The sequence below is a fragment of the Pinus tabuliformis genome, chromosome X (assembly GCF_031772625.1).
Source record: "Pinus tabuliformis cultivar Carrire ecotype Pingquan chromosome X, CPIR1, whole genome shotgun sequence".
Lineage (NCBI taxonomy): Eukaryota > Viridiplantae > Streptophyta > Pinopsida > Pinales > Pinaceae > Pinus > Pinus tabuliformis.
In genome coordinates this window covers 807,422,147-807,440,635 of record NC_142308.1, presented here as the reverse complement: position 1 = coordinate 807,440,635, position 18,489 = coordinate 807,422,147, and positions in this window count along the sequence as shown.

Genomic DNA, 18,489 nt, shown 5'->3' with positions numbered 1-18,489 from the left:
TCGTGGATGAGTTGTTGGATGCAAAGTCCAACAATTGTGTATGAGATGACCTTGCTTATGGAAATGAGTGCAAAAACATTGCATATTGTTTTCAATATGGTTTCCATATCCAATGGACCTCTGGTTTTCTATCACTTTTTCTTTGAAATTTTCCTCTATGTGGCCATTTTCTTCCAGCATCTTGAAACATTATGGTTATTCAAACCACAAAAAGAACGTGTAAATTATCTCCATTTCTTTTGTGAAGATTTACCATGTTTATCATAATCAAAAGAAACTTGATTAAAGGAAGATTTATACCTTGCACTTTCACCTTTGTTTCCTTCTTGAGGAGGTGAATTCAATGAGGTAGTGGCTCTATTTGGGATACCAAAAATGGTTTCAATGACCTTAGAGCTTTCATCATCCTCTTGTTTTCCTTTTCCACTAATTGCATGCTTATGAGAATATTCTTGCAAAGTGAGTATAAAACTTTTGCATTCCTCATGAAAACAAACTTCACAAGGTTGAGCATGTAATGAAATTCCTTATTTGAACACGTTCATGTGCCTCCTTGTATTTGGAGCATTCTCCATCATTTTTTCCATAACCAAGACCTAAATACCTAGGCATTTCCTCAACAATAATTGGTTCAACTATGCCTTGTGCATGTGTGCCTAACCGTTTACCTTCATAGCCCATTTTCATCAATAATTTGGGCCCTATTCCTATAGTGTGTCTTTCAAAAGCACCAAAACATTCATTTTGAGAGGAAACTGAAGATAAACTTGAATTGCATACCTCATGTCCATGCACATACTTGGATAGGGTTTCCTTGGCATCATAGAGTAAAATCTCCATCTCATGCATCTTTTCAAGAAGCTATTGCTTCTCCTCCTTCATGGCTATCAACTCCTCTTGAAGTATAGTTTTCTCCTTCCTATCTTCAATCATCTCTTGCACCATATCTCTCATGATGAAAAACTCTTGCAACATCTCTTCATCAAAGAATCTTGCTAAGGAAGAGAGATTAGAGACATCACTTGTTGAAGTTGTCATCACATAAACTTGCACATTGTTAATTCTCCTTGCGAAAATCTCAAGAAAATAAACCTTTTCTCTGATACCAACTTGATCTGTAGCTGAATGTTAGTTTTGTTGTGCTAATTTCAACTCCGGATTCATAAAAATGTGCTTGTCAATTGCTTCATGTGCATGGTTCCTTTATGATGTTTGTGAACAGAAACAGGTAAATTTTTATGTCAAGTTTTATGTTAGAATCATGAGAAGAATAGCATGAAAATGAAGTACTGAACAAAAAAAATTAAATGAATAATGAACCATCAAGAAAAACACTTAACACAATGTTTTGATAAAGGAGTTCACCCCTCCTGGGCTACATCTCCTTGGTCCAACTTCCATGGCTTGGGCCTTTGTATTTGCTAAAAAATAAACAAAATAAAGTTTACAATGCTTTGCAGCTCTTAAAACCTGCTTCAATGGACTCATAGCACCATAAAACCCCTAATATGACTCTCCAAACTCTGCAAATGGACCACAACTATTATAGGCTTGACCTCCTCTCCTAGTGGCCCTAGGCTTCCTTAAACTTCAATGTGGAAAAATCACATACATAAGTGACCCATTGCCTCTGAAACCTATTCCATTGTGTTCATAATGTCGAAATAATTTAGGAATAAGTTTTTTGTGATCATTTTGGTCAAAAGATGAAGAAGTTATGACCTCCCCTAGTTTCTCCACTATTAACTCCACAAATTGCACCAAATCCAGCACGATCCTACAATTTCGCCCCATTTTTGCTTAAGGAGCAAAAAATTCCCCAATTTTTGGGTGAATTTGTAGGAAAATTAGCTGGCCCAATAAATCCCACCAGCAGATAATAATTTTTCGGTCACATGTGGTGGTTAAATTTAATGTTAACTCCCAACTGCTAAAGTTCAACTCTTTAATTATAATGTGCGCCCCACAATGGTTAAGTACCAAATGATAGTGGAGATGGTAAGTTGTGTGGCTAGTGGAGGGGAGGTCGCGAGGTCGAACCCTAGTGCATCCAATAAATCTTTGACAAAATGCACATTAGACATTTGACCTTTGGGAGGTGCCACGTGATGACCTCCGGGCGTGCCACATGGCATTCTCTCATTGGTCCACTAAGAACCAATCACGATGTGCCACATCACCAAGCTGAAAACCAATAACATAATGACACTTGACAAGCCCTCATTGGACATTGATTGCGTTGACTTGCCCATGTCACCTACCTAGTCACTTGCCACGTCAGTAGTATGGACTACTGATTGGGTATTCAGTACCTGCAAAATTTTTTATTGTTTGGTGAAATGGTCAGCGGGCTCTAACTTCCTCATACGAATTCCATTTTGAGTGAAATGAGTTGTATTGGGATCTTATTTCCAAGAAGGACATGGTTGTTCAGTTTTCGAGCGATTCTGGACACTTTGACTTTTGAGCAAAGTTTTGCCCCTAATCCATATTACGATTAGGGATCAAGCGATCAACCTTCACATTAAGCTCCATGAAATTATTAGAAAATTCAAATATTTTATAGATAAGATCTTGATCATGGGAGTGGATGAAGGTGGAAGAAGTGGATCAACAATTTGAGTTACTGGTTTCCCAATGTCAACATTGGCACAAGATACCTCTTCTTTTAGTAATGGAAAAGGAGGAGGAAAAGAAGTAACAGGGGTAGCAGATCCTCCAAGGGTTGAGGTGCCTCATGGCCAAAGAATTATAGAAGAATGAAATTTGGGATAATATTATTTCAATCTATAATTTGAAGATCACCCTCGTTATAAGATGGCTAATTATCAACAAGTGATTTAGTTTCATATTGTTTCAAAGATATTCAAACTAAATGATAAAAAATTTCATCCAAGAAAGATAAATCCATATATATTTAAGGAAACTCATAACAAAGATGTAGAATCCTATCATAAAAATCTTCTAATGATTCATCAAGTTTCATTTTAAGCTTATTGATCCTTTTATACACATCTTGATAATCTTAACTGTCAAAAGCCTCACAAAGCTCCTTGATGAGTTTCTCGAATGAATGGATAGAAGCAGTTGGTAACGTGTGGCACCATTTCTTTATACGACCTTCAAGCATTGGGGTGAAAAATATTCCAATTACATATTTACAATATATTCCATTAGATTGACAAAATTGAATAAATTGAAACATATTTCCTAATATAGTTGTTTGACCCTTGCCATCAAACTTAAATTGTGATAAGTTATTAATTATTTCTGAAAGAATTGTAAGATATACTATTTTGGAAAAACATCATAGGATTAAGATTTGGGGAATCCATTTCAATATGAAAAATTCAAACCATGCTCCATGGGCTCATCTTGGCATCAGACCTTCCTTTTAGCTCCAAAAAGTGTTTACAGTGCTAGATAATCCACCAACACTAGGGGGTCTCCCGGTATGAAGTCCCAATTATACCTCACACCATTTGGGATAAGAGCCCTATCTGAATACGAGGCTGAATGTCATTGTGCATGTATATTTCTTTTGGATATCAAATGTTGTTATGAAACCAACTCACCAAAAAGATAGAAAAGATAGATGAACGCCTTACAATTCAACCTCTTCGAGGGGGCAACCTCCTTTACATTACACAAATGAACAATTCTTCGATGATACAAATGAAAAAACCTCCTTTCTATATATAGGATTCTAAGGGGTCACAATATAACCAAGCCGACCTAACAATAATAATATAAAGGCACAAAAATAACAATAGAGGGATTCTATGGGGCATAGTAATAACAATATGGGGACAATAGGGGCACAACAATATTAATAAGGGATACAACTACAATAGTAATGGGGCAATCACTAGTATTATAGCGACCTAACATGCCCCTCTCCTTCAAAAAAGTGTTGTCATCAATGCTTGAGTAGTTCTGGATGCTTTTGTATAAAATTCTCATCCTCCCATGTGGAATCTTCAGCAAATAAGTTCTTCCACTTGATGAGATACTCTGAAATTGATCGATTTTGTAGCTGTCGAGTTCTTTTTTCTGTGACTGCTTCCAGTTCCAACATAATTTTTCCTTCCTCATCAAGTTCTGGCAATATTTTTTGAACTGGGAGCTTGTCGCCTATAACCTTCTTTAAACATGAAACATGGAAAACTGGGTGCACTCGAGAAGCTACAGGAAGCTCCAATTTGTATGCCATAGTACCAATCTTTTGCAACACGTTGTACGGGCCATAATACTTTGGTGATAATTTATTATCCTTCTTAGCTTACTTGAGGGACATTTTTTTATATGGTTGTAGCTGTAGGAATACCCAGTCACCTACATCAAAACTTCTTTCGCTGCGATGTTGATCTGCCTGTTGTTTCATTCTATTCTGCACCAACACAAGGTTATCCTTTAAGAGTTGGAGAACTTGTTGTTGATGCTTGATGTGATGTTCCACTGCTTGAACCTTAGAATTTTCTCTTAGATATGATGTGGTGGATGGTGGCTGATATCCATAAAGTGCCATAAATGGGGTCATTTGTGTTGCAGTATGAAAGGAAGTGTTATACCACCATTCAGCCAGAGGCAACCATTTGACCCATTGTGTTTGTTTATCAGATACAAAGCAACAAGGATATCCTTCGAAACATTTTTTTACTATCTCAATTTTCCCATCAGATTGAGGATGATAAGATGAGCTATGAGCTAACTAAGTACCAAGACAAGAAAATAATTATGTCCAAAAATTTCCAGTGAAAATGGGATCTTTGTCACTTACAATAATCTCTGGGTTTCCATGTAGCTTTTGAATTGTTTCCATAAATTCAGTAGAAATTATACTAGCTTTAAATGGATGTAATAATGCACAAAAGTGTGCATACTTGGTAAGTCTGTCAACTACCACCATGATGACACTCTTTCCCTCAGACTTGGGTAAACCTGTGATAAAATCCATTGAAACCTCCTCCCAATGTTGGCTTGGAATGGATAAAGGTTGTAATAGACCTGGGATCTTAATTGTTTCAACTTTATTTTGTTGGCAAACCAAACATTCCACCACAAACTTTTGAATATCCGATTTAAGGCCATCCCAAAAAAATTCCTTCTTAACCTTGTGGTAATTTTTTAAAAATCCTGAGTGCCTTCCTAAGGGAGAAGCATGCAATTCCATAAGAATCTTTTGTTTGAGTTGGGAATTCTTACATAGGTATAAGCGATCTTTGTACCATAACGAATCATTTTTCCAGCTAAATGTGTCAGATGTACTGGAATATTGTTGTATCTTTCGAATAATTTCCCACACTTCTTCATCATTATTCCATTCCTCCCTTGCTTCATTTATCTAATCTGGTTGGATAATAGAAATGGTGCACAACAATGCTTCCACATCCTCATCCTTTCTTGAGAGTGCATCTGCCACAACATTTTGCTTCCCTTTTTTGTAGATCATTTCAAAGTCATAACCCAACATCTTTGTGACCCATTTTTGTTGCTCTTCAAAGGATAATCTTTGTTCTAAAAAGTATTTAAGGCTATCATGATCCGTTTTTTCCTTGAAGTGTCTTCCCATTAGGTAGGGTCGCCATTTCTTAAGTGCATGTAGTATTGCAAACATTTCCTTCTCATAAATAGCTTTGTGTAAATACTTTCCCTTGATTAGACGAATTTAGAAAGCAATGGGTCTTTCATCTTGCATTAAAACAACACCAATTCCATTTCCTGAAGCATCACATTCCATAATAAAGGTTTTCGTGAAGTCTGGTGTAGCTAAGATCGGTGCTTGGCACATTGCCTCTTTAAGATGTTCGAAGGTCTTTGTTGCTTCTGGAGTCCATGAAAATGCATCTTTCTTCAACAATGTTGTTAGAGGTGCTACTATTCTCCCATAATTCTTAACAAACTTGTGATAATACCCTGTCAACCCAAGAAATCCTCGCAGATGCTTTATGGATGTGGGGATTTTCCATTCCTTAATGGCTTTAATTTTGCTAGGGTCTAGCTTAACTCCTTCATGAGATATAATATGACCCAGATATTCCACCTCTTGTACTCCAAAAAAATATTTGGATATTTTTGCATATAATTGTTTCTCCTCCAATAGTTGTAGCACCCTATCAACATGATCCTTCCAAGACTTGTTGTAGATTAGTATATCATCAAAAAATACTAACACAAATTTTCTAAGGAAGGGTTTGAAAATGGAATTCATCAAACCTTGACATGTAGAAGGTGCATTGATAAGGCCAAAAGGCATGACCAAAAATTCATAATGACTCTCATGAGTTCTCAATGTTGTTTTCAGAATGTCTTCAGTCTTCATTCTGATTTGATGATATCCTGAACGATGATCCAACTTGGTGAAGTAAATTGATCCATGCAATTCATCCAATAATTCATAAATGACTGGAATGGGAACTTTGTCTTTAATAGTGAGCTTGTTGAGCTCCCTATAATCCAGAAACATGCACCATGATCCATCCTTCTTGTGCACCAATACTACTGGAGCAGAGAAAGAACTTTGACTAGGTTGAATTATACCAGCCTCTAGCATTTCTACAACCATACATTGAATTTCACTCTTTCGGGCATAGGGATATCTATACGGCCTGATGTTTGGAGGAACACTTCCTGGAATCAAATGAATAGCATGATCATGATCACAAATAGGTGGGAGACCTTTGGGAGTCTTAAATACCTTGGAATGATTGTCCAAGACTTTTTGGGGATCTGGAGAAATAGATGATTTCTATGTGCAAACATCTAGCGAACACAATTGTGCAATTACACCTTGTTGTTCCTTTTTTGGAAGCTTTGTCATAACATTAGAGTTGATTATCTTTCCTAGTTTCCCTGCAATACCCCTTAATTCAACTTCCTTTCCTTCCACAGAAAAACTCATGAAAGGTTCTTGAAAATTAAAAGCTATTATACCCCAGGATTGTAGCCATTGGACTCCTAATACAACATCAGCACCTCCCATTTGAATGGAAAGCATGGGGCTTTTCAATACATATTCTCCCATGGATAGCTTGATATTATGGTACTTTCCAGAGAAATTTATGGTTCCTCCACTTGCAACCATCACTTGACACTCTGGTGCTGGATATAGGAAGCAATTCAATTCTTTTGCTATCTTACAATGAATAAAATTGTGGGTACTTCCTGAATCAATCAACACTATTACCTTTTTTTTCTTGATATGTCATTCTATCTTGATAGTTTGAGGAGTGGTAATTCTAGCCAATGCATTACAAGATATGGTTGGATTCATTACTTCTTTATCTAGGGTTTGTTATTGGAGTATATCCTCTTCTTTTTACATTTCTTGTTCCTTTTCTTCCTCCTCTTCACAATCTATGTAGAATAATTTCTTCTCAACACACTTATGACCTTTAGTGTATTTGCTATCACAACTGTAACAAAGCCATTTTTCTCTCTTTTTATTCCAATTGTTGTGGTGTCAACCTTATAGCTTGTGGAAGGCTAGGGCCAACAACACTTCCATCTTTATAGTTGTGAGTGGTAGGCTTCTTGGTTGCCATAATTTTTCTTTCCATTTTTCTTGCTAACTTGAATGCCTTCTCCAATGAATCAAGTTCCCGAAGGCGAACCTCATGTTGGATATTATCATTTAAAGTCCCTATGAACACATCAATCCTATGCTCCTCTAGAATATATTTTACCCTTATGTTCAATTTTTGGAAGTCCTCAATGTGCTCCATCATTGAACCCTTTTATTTGAGACTTATCAATTGGCTAAAAAAGGTGTTGCTTTTTGTATCCTCATAATGTGCTGTCATTTCTTCCATAAAAATTACCCAAGTGACAATTTGTTTACGAGAGAAAAGCCATCGATACCATACAAACTGATTTGGTTCCAAATATAAAGTTGCAATACGTACCTTTTGTGTGTTTTACACATTATGGAGATCGAAAAATTGCTCCATTTGTAGTATCCATGTTGCAGGATCCTTGCCATCAAACTTCCTCATATTGATTTTTGGAATATGGTGGTTCTTAGATCCAACGTTAGAGTCTATGAAATCAAGATTAACATTTATTTTTTTCTCATCATGAGTTTCCTTTACTACCCTTTCACCATTAGTAAGAATTTCTTGTAAAAACTTTGTCAAATTTGTCTTCAAATCTTCCATGCATGTCTTCAAATCTATCTTCAAATCTATCTTCAAATCATCCATCTTAGATTCCACTTCATTCATCTTAGCTTCCATGCCATACATCTTAGCTTCTAAATCTTTCTTTAAACCATCCATCTTATATTTTGTTACTTTTTGTGCAAGTGATATTTGTTGCACTTGGTCTCGTAATTTTGATATATCATGTTGCATTTCTTCCTCTTCTTCATGAGTCATGCTAGAGCTTTCAGGTTGCTTGCTAGGTGTTTTCATTTTCTTTCCTCAGGGCATTAATTACTGATATTAATGCTTTACTATGCCCTTTGAATTCCTTCAAACTAATTTTTCAAACCAAGCTTACGCAAAAATTAAAAAAAACTACACACCTTTTTTTCACTTTGTAGGAGCTTGATATTGAATCTGATGTATCTCTGTAATTTCAGATCATCTAGTTCTGAAATTGTGACTTGTAGAAGCCCTCTGTGTCCTCTTTCCAATTCCACCAGTCTGATCAAATTTAGATTCTCCAAGAAAGAGTTATGCACAATCTCCCAAGATGACCTGATTATATACCTTTTCAGAAGAGCGAAATTGTATGAAGTGCCACGTGTCACTTTTTTGACCTTCAGATCTAAACAATATACACAGGAAACTACATTCTATCCTCTTTCTGTAACTTCTTACGAAATTTTAATCTAATGCTAAGAACAAAAGTTATGAGGATTTTCCCTAGGTCGCCTGTTTGGAATGTAATTCGGGAGTCTACAAAAAGGAAAACTTCCTCATGTCATATCTCCAAAAATATAGGGCAAAAAGCTCTAAAATTTGGACCCGAGGTTCAGAACGATTTCGACCCAAATGGGTTTTTTTTTAGCATCTGAAACGTTGCAGAAAAAAAATTATAGCGCAAATGCCATGATGACCTATTTGGAGTAGCGAAACCCTAGAATCCAAAGATCTGATACCAAATGTTATGAAACCAGCTCACCAAAAAGATAGAAAATATAGATGAATACCTTACAATTCAGCCTCTTCGAGGGAGAAACCTCCTTTACATTACACAAATGAAAATTCTTCGATGATACAAATGACAAAACCTCCTTTCTATATATAGGATTCTAAGGGGTCACAATATAACCAATCCGACCTAACAATAATAATATAAAGGCACAAAAATAACAATAGAGGGATTCTATGGGGCACAGTAATAACAATATGGGGACAATATGGGCACAACAATATTAATAAGGGATAAAACTACAATAGTGATGGGGGAATCACTAGTATTATAGGGACCTAAAAAATGTAGAGATAAGTGTGAAATCGAATGAAATATGTTGGAAGATTCAGGATGATATTAGATCTCCATTGATGGCTTACAAAACATGATATAATAATACAATAACAACATGATAAGAAAGAGAATGCCTTGAAGCATCAAATAGTTAAAAACTAACTAAGGTATAAACAAGGGAAAAGTGCTAGAAATCAATTGTGAATTAATTCACAATCAATCGCTAACATTAACGTTGGATCAAGGGCAAAGATTCAAACCCAACACACAAGTTTCATGAAAACAAATTAGTTCATAAACATGTAATTGGTGTGTAAACCACATGCATACATAAAAGAAATACTAGATAACTAATATAACAATAGAGAAATGTGTGGGAATCAATGCATGAACATAAAATCTTCTCATTAATATTGTCTCCCATTCGAATACATGTACAACAAGCTCGTCAAAACCAATAGTGGCACGAGAGTAGTTCATATCAACTTCATAACATAGCATTAGCCTCACAATGCCCCACCTATAGGCTACCAAGAGTGAATTCCTTAAGCTCCTTAAGATAAAAATAACAATCCTATTACTAGCCCAACTTAAGTGCTATAATTCCCTTGAATGAGGCATGAGGGTGTATTTGTAGAGGTGGGGGTGACCTCTCACTTTCCCCATGACTTTTGGACTTCCCTCATGACCTTTCAGTTTCCACTTGACTTTTTTTATCTTCCCTTTGACATTTCGGTTTCCTCATGGCCTTTGATATTTTCCTTTGACCTTTAACATGATTTTAATATTTGTCATTTATGACCCCTTAGGATGACCTTGGTGTTGAGTTGAATATTCCAGTAGCTTCCATGCATTCATGGAACATTCTGATATAAATAACTTGTAGTTGTTTCACACCTACAATCACACAATTGATTATTAGACTGACATATCACTCCTCTTCCAAGTAACCATATTGCAATTATATAATGCGTTATTCAGTGTTAGAGAATCCAAAGAAACTTATTAGTGCATACCATACCTAAACAATTTCATAAATATGAGAAATATTACCTCTTCATGAGAAGTGTGGTTACCCTATGGATCTGGTCTAGCTTACCATTTGATATTTTTGAGAAACAAATGTCGGTCCTTGAATCAAGATCGAACCTCATTTTCATAATGATAATGTATTGACATAACCTTCAATTCATTTCGTGCCTTTATAATAATCAACCCAAGTTCTATTGCAGCATTTATCACACATTTCAACGCAACTTTTGAGAGCATGATTAATGTAGTGTGATGGAAAAAGTTGACTTGCCTTTAATGTTTCGTTGTGTGCCTTGTATTTCCATAGATTATAACCTATCTTGTTTAATGGTTGCTCACTTTCATTCTACTTTATTCCCTTTGCATTCTTTCCTTGGAGAATGTGAATTGACATCAAGCATGTCACAATCTTAATGTGCGATCATGTTTTACATGAATATATTATTGCTTCTCATATGTGTTGGCGCTCTTTCCAAGGCACGAATTGAAGCACTAGGAGGAGTATGGTTGCTACTCTAAGTTGATCATATGTGATTATCCCCCTGGAACATTATCTTAACACATATCCATCGCATCTGCAGGAATGTAATCACGCACATATTTTCATTATGTACTTTAGGATTGTCTACACATTCTTAAAATTGAGTGTGTATGTATCTGTTGTAACATTTCTTGCAACATGATGTTGAAATTCATGGCTTAGTATGTAGTGTATTATCACACTATCCACCTTAGCATTTTATAACCAACACTTAAACTTCTTGTAGTCCATCTATAGAGCATATATGAGAAATGAAAAATCCTATGACTCATCACAATACTTGGGTAGTACGAGCAATGTGTATAGATCCTTGTTTTCCATGTGTTGGCGCTAGCGTGGTGATTAGAGGAAAATTCTTCAAGGATGAAATCTAGAAACGCACAACACGCCATGTATTATTGCATTTGTGTGCTTTATATTTTATTTTATTTATATGTTGTTAGCTTCGATCTTCATCACATTGTTGTATATAACCTCTTGTATGTGATTGATATACAGGTTTGCAATTCTCTTTTATCATGGTGTTACTTAACATATATTTGTATGGTTTGTGAATGTAGCCTTGTTTTCCTCCAACGTATGATTTATATATGATTTCCACCGCATACCACCTTGCCATGCGCTTATTCCATGACTTCTCAACAAGGTTTTGCAGATATTTCAAGGCAAGTGTTACCACGATATCATGGTACCTTTTCGTTTGCTAGAATGTGAAGCTATATCCTTCCTATTGGAGTTGTTATGTGCAAAAGAGTCTATGTTTTTGGCACATGGAACATTTGTGAGGACAAAGGTTATCATCCTTGACTACTGGAAGTGCATAGTGCACTATCAAGGCGAGGCTGCAAGTGATGGGAGTATGTTGCATATGCAAGGATCAAGGTGTTGGGTGTGTGTTATATTCTTTCCACGACTAGTATGGGGTTAGTAAAGCAAGCTATAAGGATAGACTGTGACAACCAAAGTGAAATTTTCTTGGCAAAGAACCCTGCTTATCATTCAAAGACAAAGCACATTGATGTTTAGTATCACTTTGTGATGGATATGGTTAAGGAAAAAAGGTTTTCTTGGTAAAGGTGGACACTTTGAAGAATGTTGCAGATGCGTTGACGAAGTCTATGAGCACTGATAAGTTTTCTTGGTGTAGATAAACAATGTGTGTTGGAAGGTTGGACCAATGACTAATCTCTCCTGTGACCCCCTGTGTGGAAAATAAAACAATAAGTGGGAGAATGTTGGGTGTGTGTTATATTCTTTCCGCGACTAGCCACATGTGTGGGGGGGTCACGGGGAGGCGTAAGGCTCCATGTTCATTGTGTCAAGTGCAGTCCCCTATGTTTTGGGGTTTCATGGGGGTGGTATCCCCCTATATGGGGTCCAGGGAAGCACCCCGAGAATGTTTTTTTTGGACCCTTTATTAAGTTGGCAGACCTACCTATGGTTTTGTGCATGAGTTTTGCACATGGTTTTGGGCATGATGGTTTTCTTCCCATGGTATTTTGTAGATCTGGTCAAGGGAACTATGGTTATGTTATAATCCAGGGTTAATGGATTGGGGTTTATGAATGCTTTGATATGTATATATATGTATTGTAATGTTGAAAGGAAAATAATGAAAAATCAATATGATAAACCCGATTTTGGTATCCAGGGGAAAATATATGTGTATATTTGATCTACGATTTATGTTCTTGCCATTGTTTATTTTCTATTTTTAGAATTTGTATGCAGTTAATTTTTGTATAAGGTTAAAATATATACAAGGGAGGTTGGGACTAGGCCCTGAAAGTGCACTATGTGCTAATGAGGAGAGTCCTTATGTGATGGGTGCATGGCGTATTTCCAAGAGGTACAGATCATTTGGACTTGGCATATTTCTTTATTATTATTAGGACCTTACTTCCTTAGCAACTCAAATATATGGTTATCACACGCATTTGATACATGATATAATTGCAGAGTCACATCATTGTATCTCCAATGCATTGTTTGAAAACAATGCCCGATGCATGGCATCAATGTGTTTGATATACATGTTAACCTTTGCAATGATTTCAATGTGTTTGGGTATCCATAGCTTCCTCATCAGAATATATTACCAAATCTCTATACGTGGGTTTGCATTTCCTTCCTTTAGCATATTTTTTATGCTTTTTAGGATGGTTCGAAATGTTGATTTCGAAAAAACATGAATGTGATGACTCCGAAAGATAACACCACACAATTTATTAATATGATTTATCATTCTAATTGCAGTGATTTCCTATTATCCAATAGACATAATATGCATCACTTTGATGCAGAAAATGATATTGTCTCCATCACAATACATCGCCTAATGTATTGTCATATGCCATGAAACGTATAGTTTGTATGGTCAATGTGAATTGTAGTATTGTTTGTAACACTTATTACATCGATGTGACCTATGGGATTATTAATGCATTGTATTCCCCCTTCCTCCCTTAACACCTCTTATATAATATGCCTCAACATTTGAAAGGTAGCTCAACCAATGAATGATAACCTTAAATTTTCGATGATAACATGACTAAGGTTAAAATCATGCTCTTTTTATTCCCTCTTTTATTTTAGTGCTTTTGCATATGACGAAAGGGCGCTCCATCATATGGCCATTGTACCTTCAACGCTTTTCTTATTTTATATATTTGCATTCACTATCCTCCAACCAACGCATTATATGTGGCAGAATTAATTATTATTTGTGTTGTATGTTATCTATTGGTCACACCTTTTTATTGCCTTAGCCGCAACTTATTTATAATTCCCTCCTTGTAATTATTTTATGTTATGATATGTGTGGCTTATCACTACCTTTTCACTTTCTTTCAGTACCTAAGTATAACATATATGATATGCAATTTAAACATTTCCTTTACCACAATGAATTTATGTCATCTTAGTTTATTTCATGCATCGATATAAGTTCCTTGCACATAGCCCATATTTCTGTCTTGGTTCTAATACAAATGCATATTCGCCTCAACCTAGCTTCTTACGTAACATCAATATAGATTCACATGCATTATTGGTGCATGAAATTTAAACACACCATTCATTTGGTATGAATTCTCACTTCTTCCTTGCATCATCTTTATGGTGATTCTGTCTTAATGTGCCATGTTGTTCTCATTTTATTCCACATCAAGGTGGCATGCAACCAAAGATACACTTGTCACCATAAAAATTTTCATGGCTTGTCTCTCCATGACTTGTCTCAACTCAAGTTTGATGGTGAGTGTCGCACATCCTTTTCCGAGCATGCATCTCATTTTCTTAATTTTTTTGAATATTATGAAATTGATTTTGAAGATGTGGCTTGTATTATTTTCTGCCTAACCCTTGAAGGTCGATTTAGCCGATGGGGTCACACTCTACAATCTGTTTCAATTCATTCTCTTAACCATGTTGTCGAAGAGCTACATTTAACATTTGATAGGTATTATTACCGAGATGTTTATAAAAGAATTAATCATCTTAGAATGGAGCCTGATGAATCGGTTGAGGATTTCTCTAATCGATTCCTTCACCTTTGTTATGAATTTCCTGAAGACGATATGGATTGGGATTTCTTGAAACAAAAGTTTGAATTTTCGGTTGATATCTCTTTGCACAGTTAATCCAAACCACTTGATGTCTCTTCTTCCCCAACCCTTGCAAATCAAAAGACACCCCTAATTTCATAGGAGGAATTGACTAGTCCTTTTGTTCCTTGTCCTCCTCCTTTTCCAGTTTCGATGAGGGTACCTCTCTGTGATGATAACAAAGTTAGGAAATCTCCATATCAAATTCCTAATCCATCTCTTCATCCTCCTTATACTTTTCATGATTTATATCTAACGAAAGAAACTTGAAAATGGCTCATAAAGCCTATGGTGAAAGCCAATTTTTCCATTCCTCAAGATGGTGTCAACATTCATAACTCTAGTCTTGAATCTGATTTAGTTTTTCATCATCCTTTATCATATACATTCCATGACTCTTTTTACCACGATCTGTTAAACCATTATGCTCCATCAAATAGTTTTTCACACTCTCCTAATTTTCAAGTTTTTCTTCCAAATTTTGAGCAGGTTCAAGGTAGTCACATTACAAAGGTAGAGGATCAGGAACATGAATATTCTTTCAAAATTTCTTCTCTTTTTCAAGATACTTCATGTTAAGATGATTCTCTTACATTCTTGGATGATTTTCAATCTTCTAATCTCGGTAGTGAATCAAATGAAATCAATGTGTTCAAATTCGTAATCTTAGGCAACAATCATTCTGATGATGGTGATTCTACTAATGTTTGAGATGAAGAATTACCAAGTGAACCAACCATTTTTTCAGTTCCTCCAGAAGATATTGATCTAATAGAATAAGACCTAGGATCTGATCCAACCGAAGAAAATGATCTTATCGAAACTTCCTCTTCAGCCCACTATCCCTTGTGCTCACCTATTTTTGATGCATCTACATGCAATGAAGATAATCCATGCTATTCAAGTTCTTCATCAGATGAGGTCACTTCTAAATTGACACAAAATAGTGAGGTCCATGATGAAAGAAACAATAATCAGATCATTGAGTATCCTTTCCATATCGTATCATCTCTTGTTTTGCATGAATACAACTCTTCAAATTAGCTTGCTCATGAAATTTCTTCGGTTCATACATCTCTAGACTTACAATCAGAAGAATCTTTCTACTTGATAAATCTGGTTAACAAAGTTGTAAAATCTAATCAAATCAATGACAAAGATGGTTTTCATGCGGTTGATAGTGACCTCATTAAAACTAGTGAAAGCAGTTGTCCTTACACCATCCATGATCTTGTTCAATCTTCAAAATAAGATTTTATAATCCTTGAAAGTTTTGGGAATTTCCAGGGAGTCAAGGCGCTTCAACTTCCATTGATGGTTATGTCAGAACCTCACAACTCTGTTAAGATCCCTGAACTAATTTAGGTTTGGTTTTCCTCGTAAAATTCTTCTTTCTGCATGGTTTCACTCAATGTAAATTCCTTCTTGAAATATGTTTTTCATTGTGTATATGATCTTTTAAACTTTCAAGATTTAGTTTTTGATTAGATTCAAGTTCCTATTTCAATTAATTCATCTCCATGCAAAAATCTTGCTCTTAACCCAGGTTTGGAGAGCATGTCTCTCACAAAAGTCTGGAATTTTGAATCTTATTATTCTAAAGATTATCTTTAGCCAAGGAAGCCATGTCTGTCACATTCTTTTGAAAACAATCAGCTCCTAATCCTTCTTATGAATATTATGATCCTAATATTTTTCTTCATCGCACATGAAATCCTCTTGAGCATTAGTGAATGGATGGATTATTTGATGAATCAAATTCTTCTTCACTCATTTTTCCCTAACTGACTTCATGTGTTTTTTATACTAGCATTCCTTTTCACTTCTTTCGATGATTATGATGTTAGTGTAGTGTGTAAATAGTTACAAGAACATGGTTTGTTACACTCATTATGTGAGGAAGATGATTCTATTATGTAGAGCATTTGTGGAATTGTTCAAGCTTATTTATATATGGTAATTACAAACTGGGAATCTAATGCTTTAATCAACCCATCTAATCATAATTATCTCTCTTATGACTGTCGTTCAACTTAATTTTTTCCCGTAAACACATCCAATTACAATTGTTTTACACCTTTTGATCTTTATGGCTTAACATCTCACTATCCGGGTACATGCCAAGCAGTTGAGGCACTTCCACACTAGCTGATGGTTATGTCAATTCCTCATTGTCTTAACATGTCTGATGAATATAATCATATATATTTTCCCTCACAAGATTATCATCGTAATCCCATGCCTCTAATTGAAAATTTATTTTTGCAAATATTTCAGGGTTTTCAAGAGGATTTTCACGAATTTTACAATCTAAATGTCGAATCGTTGGAGCAATCTTACCTGGAAAGTTTCATCGCGAATAACAAGTTTCAATCTTTCCTCACACTTGCTAAGGAGTTCGGTGTATATGGAATACATTCGCAAGAAGCTTATGAGGTTTTTTGAATGATGGTTTTCATCGAAAAGGTAATAATGTAAATTGGTTAGAATTAGTGGCTATTGCATATCTTTCTGCTAATATGAAAAACCTTCAAGTTTTTGCGCAAGCTATTTAAGTTATTATCTTTTCTGTTCCACATTAATTTATATTCATTTTAATTTCTTGTATGTTTGTGGATGTGGGTCGGGAAAAACTATGGTGGTTACATTGTAAATTTCATTATATGTGACCCTGACCTTCTAGCTGTTAGGTTAGGAGTAGTGTTATAGACAATTTTGTGCCTTGCATGAATTGTCAATAATCCAAGGGATCCAAAGTCCCTAAACATGATGTTCCTACCCCTAGAGGAACAAGGTCAGCAAACCAACAGCTCTCAGATCAGTTCTCCACCTGAAAACACTCAAAAACAAGCAATCCTGAAATCAAAGCAGGTGCTCCACTAGGCTTCTGCGCTGAAACTCAACTCCTCCATGGTGTACCTACGTTGCAAAGCAAGTGGAACAAAGGCCACCTGCGCTGAGCGAGATGGGACAAGTGGCACACTGAGTCATTGCCCTGGAATCTTCCAAAAATGACACTTGGATCAGGGATTTCGCCTTGTGATGAGTCAGAGGCTCTGTTTCTCCAAGTGGAAGCAAGGTTCTCCAAGTGGACTCAAGAACTGAAGATCAACTGAAGAGAGAGAGGACACAAGGCAGCTACACATCAGTTGCAAGCTGACTCATCCTTTCTCAATTCATCTATATATTGAGCTCTCTCCTATGAGCTCAGGAGGCTAGAATTTTGTGCAAAGTAATGATATGCTGTTGGTTTCACTATAGAGCTATTGGGTGATTGCTTGAAGGAGGTGAAGAGGAGAAATTCTTTTTGCTGGGAGGTGTTGCTGGATTGGGGCCTTCAATGGTCGTAACTCTCTCAGAACTTTACTTCTTCTTAATAAAAGCTATTGAGGTTCTTCTATATGCTCTTGTTTCAATGATATATTGTGATAATTGTATATTTGATTTACACTAATCCTTGAATCAGTGATGATTGCATGTTGCTTGTAGTTTCCTTCTTTGTTATTTTGCAGGATCTCATTGTAGCTGGGCCAGCAAAAGAGCAAGGAGTTGGGAGCAAGCAGGAAAGAGAAGAGTTTGGATTCGACATTAAGCGCAAGGCAACGGTTAGTGCATTCTTTCATTCTCTCTTGCTTTCATAAAGAAGTAAACCTTAAGTAGTTTTCTTTACAGTTGTTGCTGAGGTACTATCACCCTTAGAGTGGGATAGGGTCATCCGAATCGGATAATTTTCCCTACAACAAACTGGCGACTCCACTGGGGATCGTATCTGTTTGATTGTTTGTAGTATTTTGCTATTCATTTCCTGAACAAAAGAGTACCAAATCGAAAAGCTTTTGACTATATCAAAAGCGAAGTAGAGGGCAGCTACTCTAGCTC